At 33.8% G+C, this 7176-nt stretch overlaps 1 long non-coding RNA gene across 1 annotated transcript; it reads right to left on the reverse strand.

Moving 5' to 3' along the window:
* Positions 1–5943: 5943 nt before the first annotated feature.
* Positions 5944–6915, reverse strand: LOC133303327 (uncharacterized). The gene is made up of 2 exons (XR_009750452.1): positions 6744–6915; positions 5944–6117 (listed from the first exon to the last, which is right to left on the reverse strand). It is a non-coding gene; the product is annotated as an uncharacterized LOC133303327 (long non-coding RNA).
* Between the last annotated feature and the right edge of the window lie 261 nt (positions 6916–7176).

Genomic DNA, 7176 nt, shown 5'->3' on the forward strand with positions numbered 1-7176 from the left:
GGTTCTTGAGGTTCCATTCAATATAAGGGAGGGTTTTTTGAGACCAGAGTGGTTGAGAGAGCTGTGGTTGCTCTCTGCAATAATTACGACAGTCTGGAGTGTACTTATTTTTCTTCGTCTTCAGGTGCATTTGCTAGAACTACTCATTTTTTTATATATATAATAGCTACATGTTTTTCTTATTATAAATTGAACGAGGGAGATATTATAATAGCTACATGTTTTTTTACGACAATATATGGTTGCTCTTTGTTTATTTTTTTTCTATTTTTTTGTACTGGTAAAACATTGTTATTTCTTGATTTTAGTATGTTTGAATATTTGTTCTATTCAACTGGTTGTCTACTTTTTTAGACCAAGTATTTTGTCTTTTGTGTAACCCTTGATGTAACTGGTGGTATATTGGGGTTGAGTCTTAATGATAAATGAAATTCATTAAATAGAGGAAGTTGTTTGGGTATTCCTTAAGAATTTTTTTGAAATCAATGAATTAGTGAAATATTTGTTCTTAGGAATGCTTATATGAACAAATTCGCTACTGAAAAATTAGTTTACTTTCGTTTCCTCCACAAATGAGTGTTGTTCTTATTATAAATTGAATGATTCTGTTTTTTTTTCCTTCTATTTTTTGTAATGGTAAAGCATTGTTTTTTCTTGATTTTAGTAAGTTTGAATATTTGTTTTATTCAAATTATGGTTTCAGTTTAGCAAGTCATGGATATGGACTTTGTCAATTATTCTCCCATAAATACGGACACTAATATTAGTTCGAACAACGGAGTGAGAACAGATTTCAACTTTCAAGACGTGCCACATTGTTCTAATGTTCAAGCGGGAGGATGGTTGCATAAAGACACCACAACTTTCTCAAGTACCAGAGCACGCAATTAGATAATGGTACCTTTTAAATATTGAAAATCATCGAACGATGAATAATTGCGAACGACAGTTATGAAAAAAGGACTGAGGGAGGGAGTAAATTATTTGGAATAAGAAAAGGAGAATACGAAACTGCACACAGCGAAGGAACCAAAATGGCTAGGGAAGGAGATGAATTGGTAACTTTGAGAAGAAGATGAAATGTGTCCCCAATGGTACGACAGCAGCAGATAAAGGGATATGGATGAGAGAAGAAGATAAAAAAAAAAGGATAGAGAAAGAAAGAAAGTAGAGGAACTCACGTGACTATTAAATCAAATAAATTGTGACCTTTAGATTTAAAATAAATGTAAGGTGGAGATGATGAGTAAGACTTTAAGTCTTACTCTGGAGTTAAAAGATCCCTCCCCATATATATATATAAAATTTATTGTTTCAATGATCCCATTTTTTCTTCTATCAATATTTTCAAAAACTCTGCTATTCCAAAATTTAAACTATGGGACCAACCTTTGGAGCAGATAAGGAAAGTCAAAATCATGCTCCCATTTAGATTTCAGAAAATCAAGAAACATTGTGTGTTCTTGCCAAGCCAAAAAAACAAAAAGCCTCCTGTCATTGCCACTTTGATTCTCAAATAATTTAATTAAGAGAGGGTTGTGATCAGATAACAAACGAGGAAGAGAGGAGACTCCTGCTTCATCGAATAATAATCTCCGATCCATGTTAGCCACAACCTTATCAAGACGCTTGAAAATTCTGCTCAAATTAGGCCACTTAGGATCTTGCCAAGTAAATATCGAATCATCACACCCCAAATCCCCAATCTGACATTCATCTAAAACTGAAGCAAATTTAGCACACTTAACAGGATCAACAGTAGTACCCCTTTCTTTTCATGAGTATAGGCAATTTCATTGAAATTTTCTCACAGGACCCAAGGACCAGAGATTGTTCCACTCAGAGCACGTAGCTCCTCCTATAGATTATCTCTTAAGTTTTGGGATTGACTAGCATAAATAGCTGTAAAAATAAAGGACTGGACTAGAAAGTAAACTAACCTTGCAGTGAATGAACTGAGATGATTAGGAGAGAGGAGCCACATCTACTTTTTTGTTATTCCAAATGATCCAGATTCCACAAGCAAAACCGTGAGCTTCTTCAACAAGAATACAATCACATCCCAACTTCTTCATTAGCTTTATACACACCCCACTTTGAGTTATGGGTTCTAAGAGCACCACAATATCAACAACATTTTTTCTGACCATGGACTTAAGAGCACCACCAAATTCCTTTTAGCAGCTCCTCTTGTATTCCAGATGAGCAAATTTATTAACAAATCGATGTTTGATTTGCAGGGTTTAAGGGAACCTGCACCATCTTTTTTTCTTGGTGGGTTTTTCCTTCTATCAAAGAAACTTCCTTAAACAATGGTGGATCCAGGAAAAATTTTTTATGTCCGCACATTTAGTGGTGGGAGTTCGGGGGCAGCGCTCCCGAAAAACTCAAAACTCAGTCCCCACTTTAGTCCCTTACAAAAAAAAATTAGTGACCTGGTCCCTAGAAATTTAAAGTGAACACATTTTAGTCCTTTTGAGCAACTAATATGGGTCTTTTTTGAATTTGTGAGAGATCACTATTTTAACTAAATTGATTCACTTTGAATTTCTTAGGAACCTCAAGACTAATTTTTTTTTTATAAGGGACTAATATGGGGACCGTATTTTTTGTTAAGGATTAAAAAAATATTTACTCTTACTATAAATATTGAACCAAAAGACAAATAAGAAAATCTGCCAAAAAAAAATAAATTAAAATCTTCTTGTCCGCAAGTGCTCACATGGGCGCCCACCTGGGAGAGGATTTATTGTGGTCCGAGACCACCATTTTTTAGGTGGTCCCTTAGGTGGTGTTTGGTTGGGAGCTTTTCAGCGGATATCTATGTTTCTCAAGTATGGCTTTTAGAAATACCATGTTTGTTTCAACGTATTTTCACCAAAAACCCATCTATCCAATTTGTATGGATTTATGAGAAACATAGATATCCGCACTATTTAGAAACCCAATTTGAAGGTGGGATTTTTCGGAAAACCGGTTATCTGGCTTTTAATACACTGTTGATTTCAATAAGTTACCTAATTCTCCCAGTAAAATTTTTCCCTACCAAACAACTTTTTTTTACATTTTTCTACCTATCTCACTTTATCTATCTTTCAAATCATTTCTCTATCTATTAAATTTTCCTACTCTTTCAAAAAAATTTCCTCAACCAAATGCCCCCTTAGTGTAAATGGGAAGATAAAATTGGAAAAAAAGAAAAATAGCAGGGATAAAAAAGGAAAGAAAAAATTAGTGTTGTGAGAGAAAACACCAAATCATTAAGTGGTCCTGGACCGTAAAAAATATTTCCCCCACCTGGGTCCGCCTCTGCTTAGAAACACTTCTTCTCACGATTGGATTTTATCCACCACTGACAAATCAGGTGGCTTAGGATCCAATTCCCTTTTACCAAATGAATTTTTTATCTGAGATCTCCCTATACCTCATTTTTTACCTTGCTGATTGAAATTATCAGTGGCTTTCACTTGCTGGATTACTGGTTTCAAAACTTCTGTCTCTGAAGTATGCCTCTTGAAAGAAACATGCTCCATTTCTTTTGATACCTGATGATTAGTATCCTTAGTTTCTCTCTCACCTTGTGAAGATTTATCAGTAATACCCTGTTCATAGTTCAAACTCCTAAACATCCCTTCTCTTTGGTCACCCACCAATTTATATCTCGACTTGGTTTCAACCAAAGAGATTGAATGAGAAGTGGACTTCTTAATTTTGGATTGAGGAGAGCTCTGTAATGGTGGTTGATACACAACCATGGCACCAAGCTCAACATTTACCTCTTCGTTTGCCTCCTGACTTGTCAGCACACTAAAATTATTTCCTGCCTTCTTTGCATTCTGGATTTCAATTCTTTGCTTGGCTTTAACTTTGTTCTCATGAGTTTCTTTATTTCTCCGACCCTTCATCACCTACATCCAGGGTTCAAAATTATTATTTACCCCTTCTGCTGTGTGTGGCTTCAAAATTTCTCCTATCAATAGTCATGCTCCCTCTTGACTGTCGCCGTTAGTGCCTGGGTGCTAGTTTTCCAAAATCGAAGGGTAACAATTAACTCAAAACGTTAACTTTTCTCATACCCTATAGAAAACTTAGTATCTCAACACGAGGAAGGATATTCTTACTATCAAATTTTTTTACTACTAACTTATTACTTATCTAATCATCATTGAATCAAAGAGGGAGAATGTTAAAAAATTTTAAAAAAAAGAGAAAATGTTGATACAATAGTGATTAGATGAGTAATGAGTTGGTAGTAGAAAATTGATACTAAGAATATTTCTCTCAACATACCCAAGCTCCCGTTATAAATTCCTCATGGTTTAATTTTGGCTATTACGTGACTGGCCCTTTACTATTATCGTTGCATTAAAAGCCACTTTTGGTTCAGTATTGGTCTCCGTACTATGTTATCAAGCACAACTCGATTCCTCTGTATTTGTACTTTAGTTATAAATAATAAAAAGGTTAATAAAAGTGTAAAATTTGGAAATGCTGAATTTGTACTTTAGTGACTAAAACATAGATGATTCAGCTTTTTCATCTTGTTACTGGTATCATATTACAGCTACATATATTTTAAAGTGACGTCAGTGTAAAACTGAAGCATCATCATATGTTCTGCCTAATGTGAAAATGCTTGTATTTTGTTTATGGCAAAATTGATTCTCATGTTACAGTTTATGAAGCATCAACACTTCAAAAATCTTGACGTGTCGTGTTCGACACTTCCTGACACTTTCGGACACTCTGACACTTCCCGACACTCCAATACGTGTTATTGAAATTCAAAAAACGGTTCAAAAGTTAAATTGCATTGAGTTTTTAGTTCAAACTGTTAGATTCGTTAAATTACGATTATCATTTTATTGAGTTTAATATAAATATTTGGAATATCTTATGTTTCTTTGCAAAATTTATGAATATTATAAGTTTAGATACATTTTTTTGTTAAATTATTGAATATTAAAGATAATATATACTACATAAATTAAATATATTATTTAATATTAAAACGTGTCCTAACGTGTCGAAATTTAACATTTTTTAGAATTAACGTGTCGGAGTGTCGTGTCGTATCGTGTCACGTGTCCCGTGTCAGTGTCGATGCTACATAGGTTACAGTCATTCACCATCTCCTGTCACTCTCAGTTCGTAAAAGGTGCCCAATTTTTATTTTTTTTCAAAAAGCTGATGGGACCCAGGTTTCTATCAGCAGGAAAAATCGCTTATCTCCCCGCAGAAGAAAAACAATGCCCTTTGTTTATCTGCTTGATTGTAACTTTTAAAAGGAGGTTATTTATCTAAATTACATGAATGTAAATCATTAAAAAGGACCTTACTCAACACTTTAATGTTTTGGGTTGAAGTGGTTCTTTACATGATATCAGAGAGCTTGAGTGTCTATAAGGTCACAAGTTCGATCCTCACCACCGCCCCCACTTTAAAGTGGAATTAAAATAAAAGCACAAAAGATAAATCAAAAATTGGACCTATGCAATATCCACGCTTCTAACCCAAAGAGCTCTTGCACGAGGAGTATGTTAGAGAATAATATAAATCATTAAAAAATCCCTTACCCAACACCTTTTAAGGTTTTGGGTTGAAGTGGTTCTTTACAGCATTCGCACCATGTTTCTACAAATCAGAAAATAACAAATTCTGTCAAGATGGTGGATTCATATTAATTTGTGCTTTATTTGTTTGCATATGAAGATTATGGCATGGCTACACCATACAAGGAAGCAACATTGTAGCACTTACATAGAACTAAGAACAGCATGCCTGTGAGCTAGCTAGCATGAGATACATACACTAATCTATAATAATTAATTCTCTTCCCCCAAAGGGAAGTGAATTAATATGTGATTTATTTCATGAACATGAACTAGCTATATATGAGAAGTTATAGCTAGGTTTATTTATTTATATCTCATAGTGATGATGGGTCAATTACTCAACAAGCACAAACGCACTTCAGACTTTTGCAAGTGCCACTGAGTAAACCTTCTCCTCTCCTGCACAGATAGTCACATTGTTGGTTGCCAGATGTGCCAACACATCCACCAGAGAACAAAGCACTCGGTTTCTGACAAGCCTCAGTTTGCACCACCACTTCTTCTGCAATTCCCAAGAGAAATAAAAGGTTGAGAAATCACATTTATCTAGATATTAAAGGTGTGCATGCTAATTATATATATTTATTATATAATTTTACATAAATTTAATTTAATTTATTGAATAAGTGAGTCTAAGTACCTGGACCAAATTGATGATCGATTCGGATTTAATTATACTGGAGTGAACCGTTTAACTAGGAATCAAATTAAAAAAAAATCACCAATATACTACTCATTTATTCAAATTTGAAAATTAAAACAAACATAACTCTCAATTTATTAAGGAAAATAATTATTTCATGTTACATAAAATTTATGAGATAATTATTTCATGCGACAGAGACAAACTAGTGAGATTCACTATTTTTTCTTTTTCTTTTTTTAAAAAGGTTAATCTCAATATCTTGTCTATGTTGTATGAGCTATCTCATGCAATATGAGATAAATAGATCTCATTTATTAAATGCACATATCTAATAAAATGTATTATCAAACACATTTTATTGTTTGGAAACTCTTATTGAACACATAAATAAAAAATCCAAAAACAGAGGCAAAGAACACCTCGAGTTATGAACAACTTGCCATAAAAACAGAAAAATCAATCACATTAAAATATGGACTTACGAGCAGCTAAGAGAACAATGAGGAAGAAGCACAGCCCAGCAAGTGATTTCCTCTCCATTACTGATGCTTTTCTTATTTGTTTCCAGAAAATATTGAGTCTATTTGTGAAGGTGATTATCTCAATGCATAGGTGTTGCTATTTATAGAGGCCTTGAACTTGGAAGAGTACTATCACTATACATGACCAGTAAGTGTACTAGTACAAAATAGTGGCGAATTTAATCAAGTAGTTGGTATATAGTCATTGTCAGAAAAGTCACAACGTGAGATTACCAAAAAAAGAAAAGTCACAATGTGCAGCTGTGACCCTTTTTGTCAAAGATAGAAGGCACATGGTCCAGAATAAAATTGGCTCTGATTTTGGGAATTTCTTTTAGGTAGTATAAGTCTATAATTACCTATGTTTTTTTTTTGCCTATTTTTAATTATCATT

The sequence above is a fragment of the Gastrolobium bilobum genome, unplaced genomic scaffold, assembly GCF_033153095.1.
Source record: "Gastrolobium bilobum isolate Gb01-03AN ecotype WA unplaced genomic scaffold, APGP_CSIRO_Gbil_v1 utg3921, whole genome shotgun sequence".
Classification (NCBI taxonomy): domain Eukaryota; kingdom Viridiplantae; phylum Streptophyta; class Magnoliopsida; order Fabales; family Fabaceae; genus Gastrolobium; species Gastrolobium bilobum.